The 16,919-nt window shown below is 43.6% G+C and overlaps 8 non-coding genes and 1 pseudogene across 8 annotated transcripts; all 9 read left to right on the forward strand.

Annotated features, from left to right (window-relative positions):
* The first annotated feature begins 9,866 nt into the window (after positions 1-9,866).
* On the forward strand, positions 9,867-10,030 carry LOC135035599 (U1 spliceosomal RNA). Its single transcript, XR_010230607.1, has one exon. It is a non-coding gene; the product is annotated as a U1 spliceosomal RNA (small nuclear RNA).
* A 152-nt stretch (positions 10,031-10,182) lies between these two features.
* On the forward strand, positions 10,183-10,345 carry LOC135035462 (U1 spliceosomal RNA). The gene has a single exon (XR_010230499.1). It is a non-coding gene; the product is annotated as a U1 spliceosomal RNA (small nuclear RNA).
* Positions 10,346-11,018: 673 nt separating this feature from the next.
* Positions 11,019-11,182, forward strand: LOC135035600 (U1 spliceosomal RNA). Its single transcript, XR_010230608.1, has one exon. It is a non-coding gene; the product is annotated as a U1 spliceosomal RNA (small nuclear RNA).
* A 152-nt stretch (positions 11,183-11,334) lies between these two features.
* LOC135035477 (U1 spliceosomal RNA) lies at positions 11,335-11,497 on the forward strand. Its single transcript, XR_010230513.1, has one exon. It is a non-coding gene; the product is annotated as a U1 spliceosomal RNA (small nuclear RNA).
* Positions 11,498-12,171: 674 nt separating this feature from the next.
* On the forward strand, positions 12,172-12,335 carry LOC135035498 (U1 spliceosomal RNA). The gene has a single exon (XR_010230534.1). It is a non-coding gene; the product is annotated as a U1 spliceosomal RNA (small nuclear RNA).
* A 152-nt stretch (positions 12,336-12,487) lies between these two features.
* LOC135035538 (U1 spliceosomal RNA) lies at positions 12,488-12,623 on the forward strand (annotated as a pseudogene).
* An 835-nt stretch (positions 12,624-13,458) lies between these two features.
* Positions 13,459-13,622, forward strand: LOC135035519 (U1 spliceosomal RNA). The gene has a single exon (XR_010230554.1). It is a non-coding gene; the product is annotated as a U1 spliceosomal RNA (small nuclear RNA).
* Positions 13,623-14,292: 670 nt separating this feature from the next.
* On the forward strand, positions 14,293-14,456 carry LOC135035428 (U1 spliceosomal RNA). The gene has a single exon (XR_010230466.1). It is a non-coding gene; the product is annotated as a U1 spliceosomal RNA (small nuclear RNA).
* Positions 14,457-14,608: 152 nt separating this feature from the next.
* On the forward strand, positions 14,609-14,772 carry LOC135035553 (U1 spliceosomal RNA). The gene has a single exon (XR_010230570.1). It is a non-coding gene; the product is annotated as a U1 spliceosomal RNA (small nuclear RNA).
* Positions 14,773-16,919: the final 2,147 nt, after the last annotated feature.

Consider the following 16,919-nt stretch of genomic DNA (forward strand, 5'->3'; position numbering starts at 1 on the left):
ACTAGAATGAAAATGTTAAAGCCTACTGTTAGTGCTTCATCTACACGTTATAGCCCTGAATTTTCCAATGCCTATCTCTTTGCAAAAGAGAGATATCGGCAAGGAAAAGCTGTATTGTACCTTTGCATTTTTCTCCCAAACGAAAGACACTAGAATGAAAATGTTAAAGCCTCCTGTTAGTGCTTCATCTACACGTTATAGCCCTGAATTTTCCAATGCCTATCTCTTTGCAAAAGAGAGATATCGGCAAGGAAAAGCTGTATTGTACCTTTGCATTTTTCTCCCAAACGAAAGACACTAGAATGAAAATTTTAAAGCCTCCTGTTAGTGCTTCATCTACACGTTATAGCCCTGAATTTTCCAATGCCTATCTCTTTGCAAAAGAGAGATATCGGCAAGGAAATGCTGTATTGTACCTTTGCATTTTTCTCCCAAACGAAAGACACTAGAATGAAAATTTTAAAGCCTCCTGTTAGTGCTTCATCTACACGTTATAGCCCTGCATTTTCCAATGCCTATCTCTTTGCAAAAGAGAGATATCGGCAAGGAAAAGCTGCATTGTACTTTTGCATTTTTCTCCCAAACGAAAGACACTAGAATGAAAATTTTAAAGCCTCCTGTTAGTGCTTCATCTACACGTTATAGCCCTGAATTTTCCAATGCCTAGCTCTTTGCAAAAGAGAGATATTGGCAAGGAAAAGCTGTATTGTACCTTTGCATTTTTCTCCCAAACGAAAGACACTAGAATGAAAATTTTAAAGCCTACTGTTAGTGCTTCATCTACACGTTATAGCCCTGAATTTTCCAATGCCTAGCTCTTTGCAAAAGAGAGATATTGGCAAGGAAAAGCTGTATTGTACCTTTGCATTTTTCTCCCAAACGAAAGACACTAGAATGAAAATTTTAAAGCCTCCTGTTAGTGCTTCATCTACACGATATAGCCCTAAATTTTCCAATGCCTATCTCTTTGCAAAAGAGAGATATCGGCAAGGAAAAGCTGTATTGTACCTTTGCATTTTTCTCCCAAACGAAGGACACTAGAATGAAAATTTTAAAGCCTCCTGTTAGTGCTTCATCTACACGTTATAGCCCTGAATTTTCCAATGCCTATTTCTTTGCAAAAGAGAGATATCGGCAAGGAAAAGCTGTATTGTACCTTTGCATTTTTCTCCCAAACGAAAGACACTAGAATGAAAATTTTAAAGCCTACTGTTAGTGCTTCATCTACACGTTATAGCCCTGAATTTTCCAATGCCTAGCTCTTTGCAAAAGAGAGATATCGGCAAGGAAAAGCTGTATTGTACCTTTGCATTTTTCTCCCAAACGAAAGACACTAGAATGAAAATTTTAAAGCCTCCTGTTAGTGCTTCATCTACACGTTATAGCCCTGAATTTTCCAATGCCTATCTCTTTGCAAAAGAGAGATATCGGCAAGGAAAAGCTGTATTGTACCTTTGCTTTTTTCTCCCAAACGAAAGACACTAGAATGAAAATTTTAAAGCCTCCTATTAGTGCTTCATCTACACGTTATAGCCCTGAATTTTCCAATGCCTATCTCTTTGCAAAAGAGAGATATCGGCAAGGAAAAGCTGCATTGTACTTTTGCATTTTTCTCCCAAACGAAAGACACTAGAATGAAAATTTTAAAGCCTCCTGTTAGTGCTTCATCTACACGTTATAGCCCTGAATTTTCCAATGCCTAGCTCTTTGCAAAAGAGAGATATTGGCAAGGAAAAGCTGTATTGTACCTTTGCATTTTTCTCCCAAACGAAAGACACTAGAATGAAAATTTAAAAGCCTCCTGTTAGTGCTTCATGTACGCGGTATAGCCCTGAATTTTCCAATGCCTAGCTCTTTGCAAAAGAGAGATATCGGCAAGGAAAAGCTGTATTGTACCTTTGCATTTTTCTCCCAAACGAAAGACACTAGAATGAAAATTTTAAAGCCTCCTGTTAGTGCTTCATCTACACGTTATAGCCCTGAATTTTCCAATGCCTATCTCTTTGCAAAAGAGAGATATCGGCAAGGAAATGCTGTATTGTACCTTTGCATTTTTCTCCCAAACGAAAGACACTAGAATGAAAATTTTAAAGCCTCCTGTTAGTGCTTCATCTACACGTTATAGCCCTGCATTTTCCAATGCCTATCTCTTTGCAAAAGAGAGATATCGGCAAGGAAATGCTGTATTGTACCTTTGCATTTTTCTCCCAAACGAAAGACACTAGAATGAAAATTTTAAAGCCTCCTGTTAGTGCTTCATCTACACGTTATAGCCCTGCATTTTCCAATGCCTATCTCTTTGCAAAAGAGAGATATCGGCAAGGAAAAGTTGCATTGTACTTTTGCATTTTTCTCCCAAACGAAAGACACTAGAATGAAAATTGTAAAGCCTCCTGTTAGTGCTTCATCTACACGTTATAGCCCTGCATTTTCCAATGCCTATCTCTTTGCAAAAGAGAGATATCGGCAAGGAAAAGCTGTATTGTACCTTTGCATTTTTCTCCCAAACGAAAGACACTAGAATGAAAATGTTAAAGCCTACTGTTAGTGCTTCATCTACACGTTATAGCCCTGAATTTTCCAATGCCTATCTCTTTGCAAAAGAGAGATATCGGCAAGGAAAAGCTGTATTGTACCTTTGCATTTTTCTCCCAAACGAAAGACACTAGAATGAAAATTTTAAAGCCTCCTGTTAGTGCTTCATCTACACGTTATAGCCCTGAATTTTCCAATGCCTAGCTCTTTGCAAAAGAGAGATATCGGCAAGGAAAAGCTGTATTGTACCTTTGCATTTTTCTCCCAAACGAAAGACACTAGAATGAAAATTTTAAAGCCTCCTGTTAGTGCTTCATCTACACGTTATAGCCCTGAATTTTCCAATGCCTATCTCTTTGCAAAAGAGAGATATCGGCAAGGAAAAGCTGTATTGTACCTTTGCATTTTTCTCCCAAACGAAGGACACTAGAATGAAAATTTTAAAGCCTCCTATTAGTGCTTCATCTACACGTTATAGCCCTGAATTTTCCAATGCCTATCTCTTTGCAAAAGAGAGATATCGGCAAGGAAAAGCTGTATTGTACCTTTGCATTTTTCTCCCAAACGAAGTACACTAGAATGAAAATTTTAAAGCCTCCTGTTAGTGCTTCATCTACACGTTATAGCCCTGAATTTTCCAATGCCTATCTCTTTGCAAAAGAGAGATATCGGCAAGGAAATGCTGTATTGTACCTTTGCATTTTTCTCCCAAACGAAAGACACTAGAATGAAAATTTTAAAGCCTCCTGTTAGTGCTTCATCTACACGTTATAGCCCTGCTTTTTCCAATGCCTATCTCTTTGCAAAAGAGAGATATCGGCAAGGAAAAGCTGCATTGTACTTTTGCATTTTTCTCCCAAACGAAAGACACTAGAATGAAAATTTTAAAGCCTCCTGTTAGTGCTTCATCTACACGTTATAGCCCTGAATTTTCCAATGCCTATTTCTTTGCAAAAGAGAGATATCGGCAAGGAAAAGCTGTATTGTACCTTTGCATTTTTCTCCCAAACGAAAGACACTAGAATGAAAATTTTAAAGCCTACTGTTAGTGCTTCATCTACACGTTATAGCCCTGAATTTTCCAATGCCTAGCTCTTTGCAAAAGAGAGATATCGGCAAGGAAAAGCTGTATTGTACCTTTGCATTTTTCTCCCAAACGAAAGACACTAGAATGAAAATTTTAAAGCCTCCTGTTAGTGCTTCATCTACACGTTATAGCCCTGAATTTTCCAATGCCTATCTCTTTGCAAAAGAGAGATATCGGCAAGGAAAAGCTGTATTGTACCTTTGCTTTTTTCTCCCAAACGAAAGACACTAGAATGAAAATTTTAAAGCCTCCTATTAGTGCTTCATCTACACGTTATAGCCCTGAATTTTCCAATGCCTATCTCTTTGCAAAAGAGAGATATCGGCAAGGAAAAGCTGCATTGTACTTTTGCATTTTTCTCCCAAACGAAAGACACTAGAATGAAAATTTTAAAGCCTCCTGTTAGTGCTTCATCTACACGTTATAGCCCTGAATTTTCCAATGCCTAGCTCTTTGCAAAAGAGAGATATTGGCAAGGAAAAGCTGTATTGTACCTTTGCATTTTTCTCCCAAACGAAAGACACTAGAATGAAAATTTAAAAGCCTCCTGTTAGTGCTTCATGTACGCGGTATAGCCCTGAATTTTCCAATGCCTAGCTCTTTGCAAAAGAGAGATATCGGCAAGGAAAAGCTGTATTGTACCTTTGCATTTTTCTCCCAAACGAAAGACACTAGAATGAAAATTTTAAAGCCTCCTGTTAGTGCTTCATCTACACGTTATAGCCCTGAATTTTCCAATGCCTATCTCTTTGCAAAAGAGAGATATCGGCAAGGAAATGCTGTATTGTACCTTTGCATTTTTCTCCCAAACGAAAGACACTAGAATGAAAATTTTAAAGCCTCCTGTTAGTGCTTCATCTACACGTTATAGCCCTGCATTTTCCAATGCCTATCTCTTTGCAAAAGAGAGATATCGGCAAGGAAAAGCTGCATTGTACTTTTGCATTTTTCTCCCAAACGAAAGACACTAGAATGAAAATTTTAAAGCCTCCTGTTAGTGCTTCATCTACACGTTATTGCCCTGAATTTTCCAATGCCTAGCTCTTTGCAAAAGAGAGATATTGGCAAGGAAAAGCTGTATTGTACCTTTGCATTTTTCTCCCAAACGAAAGACACTAGAATGAAAATTTTAAAGCCTCCTGTTAGTGCTTCATCTACACGTTATAGCCCTGAATTTTCCAATGCCTATCTCTTTGCAAAAGAGAGATATCGGCAAGGAAAAACTGTATTGTACCTTTGCATTTTTCTCCCAAACGAAAGACACTAGAATGAAAATTTTAAAGCCTCCTGTTAGTGCTTCATCTACACGTTATAGCCCTGAATTTTCCAATGCCTATCTCTTTGCAAAAGAGAGATATCGGCAAGGAAAAACTGTATTGTACCTTTGCATTTTTCTCCCAAACGAAAGACACTAGAATGAAAATTTTAAAGCCTCCTGTTAGTGCTTCATCTACACGTTATAGCCCTGAATTTTCCAATGCCTATCTCTTTGCAAAAGAGAGATATCGGCAAGGAAAAGCTGTATTGTACCTTTGCATTTTTCTCCCAAACGAAGGACACTAGAATGAAAATTTTAAAGCCTCCTATTAGTTCTTCATCTACACGTTATAGCCCTGAATTTTCCAATGCCTATCTCTTTGCAAAAGAGAGATATCGGCAAGGAAAAGCTGTATTGTACCTTTGCATTTTTCTCCCAAACGAAGTACACTAGAATGAAAATTTTAAAGCCTCCTGTTAGTGCTTCATCTACACGTTATAGCCCTGAATTTTCCAATGCCTATCTCTTTGCAAAAGAGAGATATCGGCAAGGAAATGCTGTATTGTACCTTTGCATTTTTCTCCCAAACGAAAGACACTAGAATGAAAATTTTAAAGCCTCCTGTTAGTGCTTCATCTACACGTTATAGCCCTGCTTTTTCCAATGCCTATCTCTTTGCAAAAGAGAGATATCGGCAAGGAAAAGCTGCATTGTACTTTTGCATTTTTCTCCCAAACGAAAGACACTAGAATGAAAATTTTAAAGCCTCCTGTTAGTGCTTCATCTACACGTTATAGCCCTGAATTTTCCAATGCCTAGCTCTTTGCAAAAGAGAGATATTGGCAAGGAAAAGCTGTATTGTACCTTTGCATTTTTCTCCCAAACGAAAGACACTAGAATGAAAATTTTAAAGCCTCCTGTTAGTGCTTCATCTACACGATATAGCCCTGAATTTTCCAATGCCTATCTCTTTGCAAAAGAGAGATATCGGCAAGGAAAAGCTGTATTGTACCTTTGCATTTTTCTCCCAAACGAAGGACACTAGAATGAAAATTTTAAAGCCTCCTGTTAGTGCTTCATCTACACGTTATAGCCCTGAATTTTCCAATGCCTATTTCTTTGCAAAAGAGAGATATCGGCAAGGAAAAGCTGTATTGTACCTTTGCATTTTTCTCCCAAACGAAAGACACTAGAATGAAAATTTTAAAGCCTACTGTTAGTGCTTCATCTACACGTTATAGCCCTGAATTTTCCAATGCCTAGCTCTTTGCAAAAGAGAGATATCGGCAAGGAAAAGCTGTATTGTACCTTTGCATTTTTCTCCCAAACGAAAGACACTAGAATGAAAATTTTAAAGCCTCCTGTTAGTGCTTCATCTACACGTTATAGCCCTGAATTTTCCAATGCCTATCTCTTTGCAAAAGAGAGATATCGGCAAGGAAAAGCTGTATTGTACCTTTGCTTTTTTCTCCCAAACGAAAGACACTAGAATGAAAATTTTAAAGCCTCCTATTAGTGCTTCATCTACACGTTATAGCCCTGAATTTTCCAATGCCTATCTCTTTGCAAAAGAGAGATATCGGCAAGGAAAAGCTGCATTGTACTTTTGCATTTTTCTCCCAAACGAAAGACACTAGAATGAAAATTTTAAAGCCTCCTGTTAGTGCTTCATCTACACGTTATAGCCCTGAATTTTCCAATGCCTAGCTCTTTGCAAAAGAGAGATATTGGCAAGGAAAAGCTGTATTGTACCTTTGCATTTTTCTCCCAAACGAAAGACACTAGAATGAAAATTTAAAAGCCTCCTGTTAGTGCTTCATGTACGCGGTATAGCCCTGAATTTTCCAATGCCTAGCTCTTTGCAAAAGAGAGATATCGGCAAGGAAAAGCTGTATTGTACCTTTGCATTTTTCTCCCAAACGAAAGACACTAGAATGAAAATTTTAAAGCCTCCTGTTAGTGCTTCATCTACACGTTATAGCCCTGAATTTTCCAATGCCTATCTCTTTGCAAAAGAGAGATATCGGCAAGGAAATGCTGTATTGTACCTTTGCATTTTTCTCCCAAACGAAAGACACTAGAATGAAAATTTTAAAGCCTCCTGTTAGTGCTTCATCTACACGTTATAGCCCTGCATTTTCCAATGCCTATCTCTTTGCAAAAGAGAGATATCGGCAAGGAAAAGCTGCATTGTACTTTTGCATTTTTCTCCCAAACGAAAGACACTAGAATGAAAATTTTAAAGCCTCCTGTTAGTGCTTCATCTACACGTTATTGCCCTGAATTTTCCAATGCCTAGCTCTTTGCAAAAGAGAGATATTGGCAAGGAAAAGCTGTATTGTACCTTTGCATTTTTCTCCCAAACGAAAGACACTAGAATGAAAATTTTAAAGCCTCCTGTTAGTGCTTCATCTACACGTTATAGCCCTGAATTTTCCAATGCCTATCTCTTTGCAAAAGAGAGATATCGGCAAGGAAAAACTGTATTGTACCTTTGCATTTTTCTCCCAAACGAAAGACACTAGAATGAAAATTTTAAAGCCTCCTGTTAGTGCTTCATCTACACGTTATAGCCCTGAATTTTCCAATGCCTATCTCTTTGCAAAAGAGAGATATCGGCAAGGAAAAACTGTATTGTACCTTTGCATTTTTCTCCCAAACGAAAGACACTAGAATGAAAATTTTAAAGCCTCCTGTTAGTGCTTCATCTACACGTTATAGCCCTGAATTTTCCAATGCCTATCTCTTTGCAAAAGAGAGATATCGGCAAGGAAAAACTGTATTGTACCTTTGCATTTTTCTCCCAAACGAAAGACACTAGAATGAAAATTTTAAAGCCTCCTGTTAGTGCTTCATCTACACGTTATAGCCCTGAATTTTCCAATGCCTATCTCTTTGCAAAAGAGAGATATCGGCAAGGAAAAGCTGTATTGTACCTTTGCATTTTTCTCCCAAACGAAGGACACTAGAATGAAAATTTTAAAGCCTCCTATTAGTGCTTCATCTACACGTTATAGCCCTGAATTTTCCAATGCCTATCTCTTTGCAAAAGAGAGATATCGGCAAGGAAAAGCTGTATTGTACCTTTGCATTTTTCTCCCAAACGAAGTACACTAGAATGAAAATGTTAAAGCCTCCTGTTAGTGCTTCATCTACACGTTATAGCCCTGAATTTTCCAATGCCTATCTCTTTGCAAAAGAGAGATATCGGCAAGGAAAAGCTGTATTGTACCTTTGCATTTTTCTCCCAAACGAAAGACACTAGAATGAAAATTTTAAAGCCTCCTGTTAGTGCTTCATCTACACGTTATAGCCCTGAATTTTCCAATGCCTATCTCTTTGCAAAAGAGAGATATCGGCAAGGAAATGCTGTATTGTACCTTTGCATTTTTCTCCCAAACGAAAGACACTAGAATGAAAATTTTAAAGCCTCCTGTTAGTGCTTCATCTACACGTTATAGCCCTGCATTTTCCAATGCCTATCTCTTTGCAAAAGAGAGATATCGGCAAGGAAAAGCTGCATTGTACTTTTGCATTTTTCTCCCAAACGAAAGACACTAGAATGAAAATTTTAAAGCCTCCTGTTAGTGCTTCATCTACACGTTATAGCCCTGAATTTTCCAATGCCTAGCTCTTTGCAAAAGAGAGATATTGGCAAGGAAAAGCTGTATTGTACCTTTGCATTTTTCTCCCAAACGAAAGACACTAGAATGAAAATTTTAAAGCCTACTGTTAGTGCTTCATCTACACGTTATAGCCCTGAATTTTCCAATGCCTAGCTCTTTGCAAAAGAGAGATATCGGCAAGGAAAAGCTGTATTGTACCTTTGCATTTTTCTCCCAAACGAAAGACACTAGAAAGAAAATTTTAAAGCCTCCTGTTAGTGCTTCATCTACACGTTATAGCCCTGAATTTTCCAATGCCTATCTCTTTGCAAAAGAGAGATATCGGCAAGGAAAAGCTGTATTGTACCTTTGCTTTTTTCTCCCAAACGAAAGACACTAGAATGAAAATTTTAAAGCCTCCTATTAGTGCTTCATCTACACGTTATAGCCCTGAATTTTCCAATGCCTATCTCTTTGCAAAAGAGAGATATCGGCAAGGAAAAGCTGCATTGTACTTTTGCATTTTTCTCCCAAACGAAAGACACTAGAATGAAAATTTTAAAGCCTCCTGTTAGTGCTTCATCTACACGTTATAGCCCTGAATTTTCCAATGCCTAGCTCTTTGCAAAAGAGAGATATTGGCAAGGAAAAGCTGTATTGTACCTTTGCATTTTTCTCCCAAACGAAAGACACTAGAATGAAAATTTAAAAGCCTCCTGTTAGTGCTTCATCTACACGGTATAGCCCTGAATTTTCCAATGCCTAGCTCTTTGCAAAAGAGAGATATCGGCAAGGAAAAGCTGTATTGTACCTTTGCATTTTTCTCCCAAACGAAAGACACTAGAATGCAAACTACAGGTAGTGCTGCAGGGCCCACACCCTTTTACTTGCCTTACAGAGCAGCTCTGGAGCTGTTACAGTGCCCAGCTGCTGCAAGAAATCAGCTTGAATGCTTCAGGGGATGGGGCATGGCCAACATGAGCCCCACACCAAAGGAGGGGGGAGGTGTTTAATGCGAACTAGGGGTCATCCAAGCACTGCAAAAGGCCGCCATGCCCTGCATGCCCCTTTTCTCTTTTCATATGCAGATGAGGGTTCCAGTCAACTTTGGCCCACTGCTTGGATAACATCACCGTATGCAAATCCGTCTGCTGCAGACCTTCCCCCAGGAGTGCTTGTACTAGTTGTTGCATATGGTTTGATATTTGATGGTGCTTCAGTATTAGGCAGCCTTCCGCCCTCCCATGTTCATCTGAAAAGATGTGGTCTCCCTGCAGTTGTTGTCCCCAGATGAGAGTTCACTTGTGCTGCCTCAGTTGAATCTCCTTTACTTGACAGAGATGTGCCTGAGCAGCTGCCCTCACCAGCCCTATCCCAAATCATACTTATTTTGCATAGGAGATACCATGGTCATGAAGATTGTTCTCCAAGGGTGAGGTTCATTCATTGCATTCTGGGTATGCTGACCCCTGTGATTTTCCCAAATGTGGGAAACTCGACTGCATTATTTGTGGTAGTGGGGGACTGTGTTTGTGCTTTCCTCTGGTCAGCTCTGGTAAAAGTCAGATTTCTTTGTCTCAGATCTTCCTCTAGCCTTGTTCTTCTTTCGAGAGTTCCCTTGTGCTGCCTCAGTTGGATCTCTTTCACTTGACAGGGGGGTGCCCGAACAGCGACCCTCCCCAGCTCTAGCCCAACTCCTACTTACCTGCCAGGTGAGATACTATGATCATGAAGGTGCTTCTCCCAGGGCAAGGCTCACCCATTGCACTCTGGGTGTGCTGCCCCTGCGATTTCCCCAAATGTGGGAAACTTGACTGCATAATTTGTGTTTCCCCTGGTCGGCTCTCGTATAATTCAGATCTCTTTGTCTCAGGTCTCTCTCCAGCCTAGTTTGCTGTCTGTTTCCACTTCTCTTTCTTCAACCGCTCCCTTCTATACCCTTGTGCACTATCCTGACTTCTCCTCCCGTCTGCTTACTTTGTGCCTTCCAATGCACAATGCAAACTACAGGTAGTGCTGCAGGGCCCACACCCTTTTACTTGCCTTACAGAGCAGCTCTGGAGCTGTTACAGTGCCCAGCTGCTGCAAGAAATCAGCTTGAATGATTCAGGGGATGGGGCATGGCCAACATGAGCCCCACACCAAAGGAGGGTGGAGGTGTTTAATGCGAACTAGGGGTCATCCAAGCACCGCAAAAGGCCGCCATGCCCTGCACGCCCCTTTTCTCTTTTCATATGCAGATGAGGGTTGAAGCCAACTTTGACCCACTGCTTGGATGACATCACCGTATGCAAATCCGTCTTCTGCAGAACTTCCCCCAGGAATGCTTGCACTAGTTGTTGCATTTGGTTTGTTGTTTGGGGGTGCTTCAGTATTAGGCAGCCTTCTGCCCTCCCATGTTCATCTGAAAATATGTGTTCTCCCTGCAGTTGTTGTCCCCAGATGAGAGTTCCCTTGTGCTGCCTCAGTTGAATCTCCTTTACTTGACAGAGATGTGCATGAGCAGCGGCCCTCCCCAGCCCTATTCCAAATCATACTTATTTTGCATAGGAGATACCATGGTCATGAAGATTGTTCTCCCAGGGTGAGGTTCATTCATTGCATTTTGGGTATGCTGACCCCTGTGATTTCCCCAAATGTGGGAAACTTGACTGCATTATTTGTGGTAGTGGGGGACTGTGTTTGTGCTTTCCTCTGGTCAGCTCTGGTAAAAGTCAGATTTCTTTGTCTCAGATTTTCCTCTAGCCTTGTTCTTCTTTCGAGAGTTCCATTGTGCTGCCTCAGTTGGATCTCCTTCACTTGACAGGGGGGTACCCGAGCAGCGACCCTCCCCAGCTCTAGCCCAACTCCTACTTACCTGCCAGGTGAGATACTATGATCATGAAGGTGCTTCTCCCAGGGCAAGGCTCACCCATTGCACTCTGGGTGTGCTGCCCCTGCGATTTCCCCAAATGTGGGAAACTTGACTGCATAATTTGTGTTTCCCCTGGTCGGCTCTCGTATAATTCAGATCTATTTGTCTCAGGTCTCTCTCCAGCCTAGTTTGCTGTCTGTTTCCACTTCTCTTTTCTTCAGCCGCTCCCTTCTATACCCTTGTGCACTATCCTGACTTCTCCTCCCGTCTGCTTACTTTGTGCCTTCCAATGCACAATGCAAACTACAGGTAGTGCTGCAGGGCCCACACCCTTTTACTTGCCTTACAGAGCAGCTCTGGAGCTGTTACAGTGCCCAGCTGCTGCAAGAAATCAGCTTGAATGCTTCAGGGGATGGGGCATGGCCAACATGAGCCCCACACCAAAGGAGGGGGGAGGTGTTTAATGCGAACTAGGGGTCATCCAAGCACTGCAAAAGGCCGCCATGCCCTGCATGCCCCTTTTCTCTTTTCATATGCAGATGAGGGTTCCAGTCAACTTTGGCCCACTGCTTGGATAACATCACCGTATGCAAATCCGTCTGCTGCAGACCTTCCCCCAGGAGTGCTTGTACTAGTTGTTGCATATGGTTTGATATTTGATGGTGCTTCAGTATTAGGCAGCCTTCCGCCCTCCCATGTTCATCTGAAAAGATGTGGTCTCCCTGCAGTTGTTGTCCCCAGATGAGAGTTCACTTGTGCTGCCTCAGTTGAATCTCCTTTACTTGACAGAGATGTGCCTGAGCAGCTGCCCTCACCAGCCCTATCCCAAATCATACTTATTTTGCATAGGAGATACCATGGTCATGAAGATTGTTCTCCCAGGGTGAGGTTCATTCATTGCATTCTGGGTATGCTGACCCCTGTGATTTTCCCAAATGTGGGAAACTCGACTGCATTATTTGTGGTAGTGGGGGACTGTGTTTGTGCTTTCCTCTGGTCAGCTCTGGTAAAAGTCAGATTTCTTTGTCTCAGATCTTCCTCTAGCCTTGTTCTTCTTTCGAGAGTTCCCTGGTGCTGCCTCAGTTGGATCTCCTTCACTTCACAGGGGGGAACCCGAGCAGCGACCCTCCCCAGCTCTAGCCCAACTCCTACTTACCTGCCAGGTGAGATACTATGATCATGAAGGTGCTTCTCCCAGGGCAAGGTTCAACCATTGCACTCTGGGTGTGCTGCTCCTGCGATTTCCCCAAATGTGGGAAACTTGACTGCATAATTTGTGTTTCCCCTCGTCGGCTCTCGTATAATTCAGATCTCTTTGTCTCAGGTCTCTCTCCAGCCTAGTTTGCTGTCTGTTTCCACTTCTCTTTTCTTCAGCCGCTCCCTTCTATACCCTTGTGCACTATCCTGACTTCTCCTCCCGTCTGCTTACTTTGTGCCTTCCAATGCACAATGCAAACTACAGGTAGTGCTGCAGGGCCCACACCCTTTTACTTGCCTTACAGAGCAGCTCTGGAGCTGTTACAGTGCCCAGCTGCTGCAAGAAATCAGCTTGAATGCTTCAGGGGCTGGGGCATAGCCAACATGAGCCCCACACCAAAGGAGGGTGGAGGTGTTTAATGCAAACTAGGGGTCAGCCAAGCGCCGCAAAAGGCCACCATGCCCTGCACGCCCCTTTTCTCTTTTCATATGCAGACGAGGGTTGAAGCCAACTTTGACCCACTGCTTGGATGACATCACCATATGCAAATCCATCTGCGGCAGGCCTTCCCCCAGGAATGCTTGCACTAGTTGTTGCATTTGGTTTGTTGTTTGGGGGTACTTCAGTATTAGGCAGCCTTCTGCCCTCCCATGTTCATCTTCAGGGGATGGGGCATGGCCAACATGAGCCCCACACCAAAGGAGGGTGGAGGTGTTTAATGCGAACTAGGGGTCATCCAAGCACCGCAAAAGGCCGCCATGCCCTGCACGCCCCTTTTCTCTTTTCATATGCAGATGAAGGTTGAAGCCAACTTTGACCCACTGCTTGGATGACATCACCGTATGCAAATCCGTCTTCTGCAGAACTTCACTTGACAGGGGGGTGCCCGAGCAGCGACCCTCCCCATCTCTAGCCCAACTCCTACTTACCTGCCAGGTGAGATACTATGATCAGGAAGGTGCTTCTCCCAGGGCAAGGCTCACCCATTGCACTCTGGGTGTGCTGCTCCTACGATTTCCCCAAATGTGGGACACTTGACTGCATAATTTGTGTTTCCTCTAGTCGGCTACTCGTATAATTCAGATCTCTTTGTCTCAGGTCTCTCTCCAGCCTAGTTTGCTGTCTGTTTCCACTTCTCTTTTCTTGAGCCGCTGCCTTCTATGCCCTTGTGCACTCTCCTGACTTCTCCTGTCTGCTTACTTTGTGCCTTCCAACGCACAATGCAAACTACAGGTAGTGCTGCAGGGCCCACACCCTTTTACTTGCCTTTCAGAGCAGCTCTGGAGCTGTTACAGTGCCCAGCTGCTGCAAGAAATCAGCTTGAATGCTTCAGGGGCTGGGGCATAGCCAACATGAGCCCCACACCGACGGAGGGTGGAGGTGTTTAATGCGAACTAAGGGTCATCCAAGCGCCGCAAAAGGCCGCCATGCCCTGCATACCCCTTTTCTCTTTTCATATGCAGATGAGGGTTCCAGCCAACTTTGGCCCACTGCTTGGATGACATCACCGTATGCAAATCCGTCTTCTGCAGACCTTCCCCCAGGAATGCTTGTACTAGTTGTTGCATTTGGTTTGTTGTTTGGGGTGCTTCAGTATTAGGCAGCCTTCAGCTCTCCCATGTTCATCTGAAAATATGTGTTCTCCCTGCAGTTGTTGTCCCCAGATGAGAGTTCCCTTGTGCTGCCTCAGTTGAATCTCCTTTACTTGAAAGAGATGTGCCTGAGCAGCGGCCCTCCCCAGCCCTATCCCAAATCATACTTATTTTGCATAGGAGATACCATGGTCATGAAGATTGTTCTCCCAGGGTGAGGTTCATTCATTGCATTCTGGGTATGCTGACCCCTGTGATTTCCCCAAATGTGGGAAACTCGACTGCATTATTTGTGGTAGTGGGGGACTGTGTTTGTGCTTTCCTCTGGTCAGCTCTGGTAAAAGTCAGATTTCTTTGTCTCAGATCTTCCTCTAGCCTTGTTCTTTTTTTGAGAGTTTCCTTGTGCTGCCTCAGTTGGATCTCCTTCACTTGACAGGGGGGTGCCCGAGCAGCGACCCTCCCCAGCTCAAGCCCAACTCCTACTTACCTGCCAAGTGAGATACTATGATCAGGAAGGTGCTTCTACCAGGGCAAGGCTCACCCATTGCACTCTGGGTGTGCTGCTCCTACGATTTCCCCAAATGTGGGACACTTGACTGCATAATTTGTGTTTCCTCTGGTCGGCTACTCGTATAATTCAGATCTCTTTGTCTCAGGTCTCTCTCCAGCCTAGTTTGCTGTCTGTTTCCACTTCTCTTTTCTTGAGCCCCTGCCTTCTATGCCCTTGTGCACTCTCCTGACTTCTCCTGTCTGCTTACTTTGTGCCTTCCAACGCACAATGCAAACTACAGGTAGTGCTGCAGGGCCAACACCCTTTTACTTGCCTTACAGAGCAGCTCTGGAGCTGTTACAGTGCCCAGCTGCTGCAAGAAATCAGCTTGAATGCTTCAGGGGCTGGGGCATAGCCAACATGAGCAGCAAGATGCAGCACTGGACTATTAGTAATGTACTGTTGTATGCTGAGCACCACAATGCAGCACAAGACAATGAGCAGTGATACTGAGCACTGATGAGGATACTACTGAGAACTGACACTGAGCAGGAGAGACACACTACTAGTATTACTGAGCAGCAATAAGTAACCACTGATACTGGGCACTGATATTGAGATTTCCACTGAGAGAACATAGCCACGTCCTCTCCGCTCTCTCTTCAATGCACGAGTAAAAATGGCGGCAACGCGCAGCTCTTTATATGGAATCCGAATCTCGCGAGAATCCGACAGCGGGATGATGACATTTTCCCTTGTTCAGGTTTTCCGAGTCAGGCGGGAACAACCGAGCCTGCCACGGACCAGTGTAAACCACGTGGAGTTCGTCGGGAATTCGGTTCTCGGAGAACCGAACCCGCTCCTCTATATATACTATATTACTATGTTACTGTAGTATACAGAACACCACAATGCAATGAGCAGTGATAGTGAGCACTGATGAGGATACTAGAACTGACACTGAGCAGCAAGATGCAGCACTGGACTATTAGTAATGTACTGTAGTATGCTGAGCACCACAATGCAGCACAAGACAATGAGCAGTGATACTGAGCACTGATGAGGATACTACTGAGAACTGACACTGAGCAGGAGAGACACACTACTAGTATTACTGAGCAGCAATAAGTAACCACTGATACTGAGCACTGATATTGAGATTTCCACTGAGAGAACATAGCCACGTCCTCTCCGCTCTCTCTTCAATGCACGAGTAAAAATGGCAGCAACGCGCAGCTCTTTATATGGAATCCGAATCTCGCAAGAATCCGACAGCGGGATGATGACATTTTCCCTTGTTCAGGTTTTCCGAGTCAGGCGGGAACAACCGAGCCTGCCTCGGACCAGTGTAAACCACGTGGAGTTCGTGGGGAATTCGGTTCTCGGAGAACCGAACCCGCTCCTCTCTACCTTATACCCATCAATTTTTTTATTTTCAATCTAAGCCCCTGCAGTTTTCTGTAAGCATCTGCTTCGCTATGATGATCAACAAGTCACAAGGGCAAACACTCAGGGCTTGAGGCGTAGATCTTAGGACCAGCTGCTACAAGCATGGCAGAGGTGTCACTATCACTGGTGACACCCAGAAAGGTGGCGAGGGAGATTGTAATGCAGTGCGCGCAGATAAACAGCGCAATGGTAAAAAGGAGGCATGGTTTCATAGGTAGGGGCGTGGCCTGGTGGCCTGAATCTACATTTTGTTGCTCCGGGTGTCCCGGGGGTTGGGGGCTGCACCCGGGGACTAGTGTGTGAGCTGTGCTGGCTCCTGCACAGTGACAGGGCATGGCCACCCAGCATGACGCCTCCCTTCTTGACCATGCTGTAATTGCAGTCGCACTGCAGTTCAGCGTGATCATAAAAAATGGTGTAGGCTCCTGCTGGTGCAGGCTGTAGAGAAAAGCTGCTGTGACCACGCCCCCTGTGTCTCCTCCGTTGCAGACCCCATTTTGAAGCCTTGCCCCCGGACTAAGAGAAAAGTATGCCCTTGCGCACTATCCTGACTTCTCCTCCCGTCTGCTTAATTTGTGCCTTCCAACGCACAATGCGAACAACAGGTGGTGCTGCAGGGCCCACACCCTTTTACTTGCCTTACAGAACAGCTCTGGAGCTGTTACAGTGCCCAGCTGCTGCAAGAAATCAGCTTGAGTGCTTCAGGGGATGGGGCATGGCCAACATGAGCCCCACACCAAAGGAGGGTGGGGATGTTTAATGCGAACTAGGGGTCATCCAAGCACTGCAAAAGGCCGCCATGCCCTGCATACCCCTTTTCTCTTTTCATATGCAGATGAGGGTTCCAGCCA

Source organism: Pseudophryne corroboree, unplaced genomic scaffold (genome assembly GCF_028390025.1).
Source record: "Pseudophryne corroboree isolate aPseCor3 unplaced genomic scaffold, aPseCor3.hap2 scaffold_606, whole genome shotgun sequence".
Lineage (NCBI taxonomy): Eukaryota > Metazoa > Chordata > Amphibia > Anura > Myobatrachidae > Pseudophryne > Pseudophryne corroboree.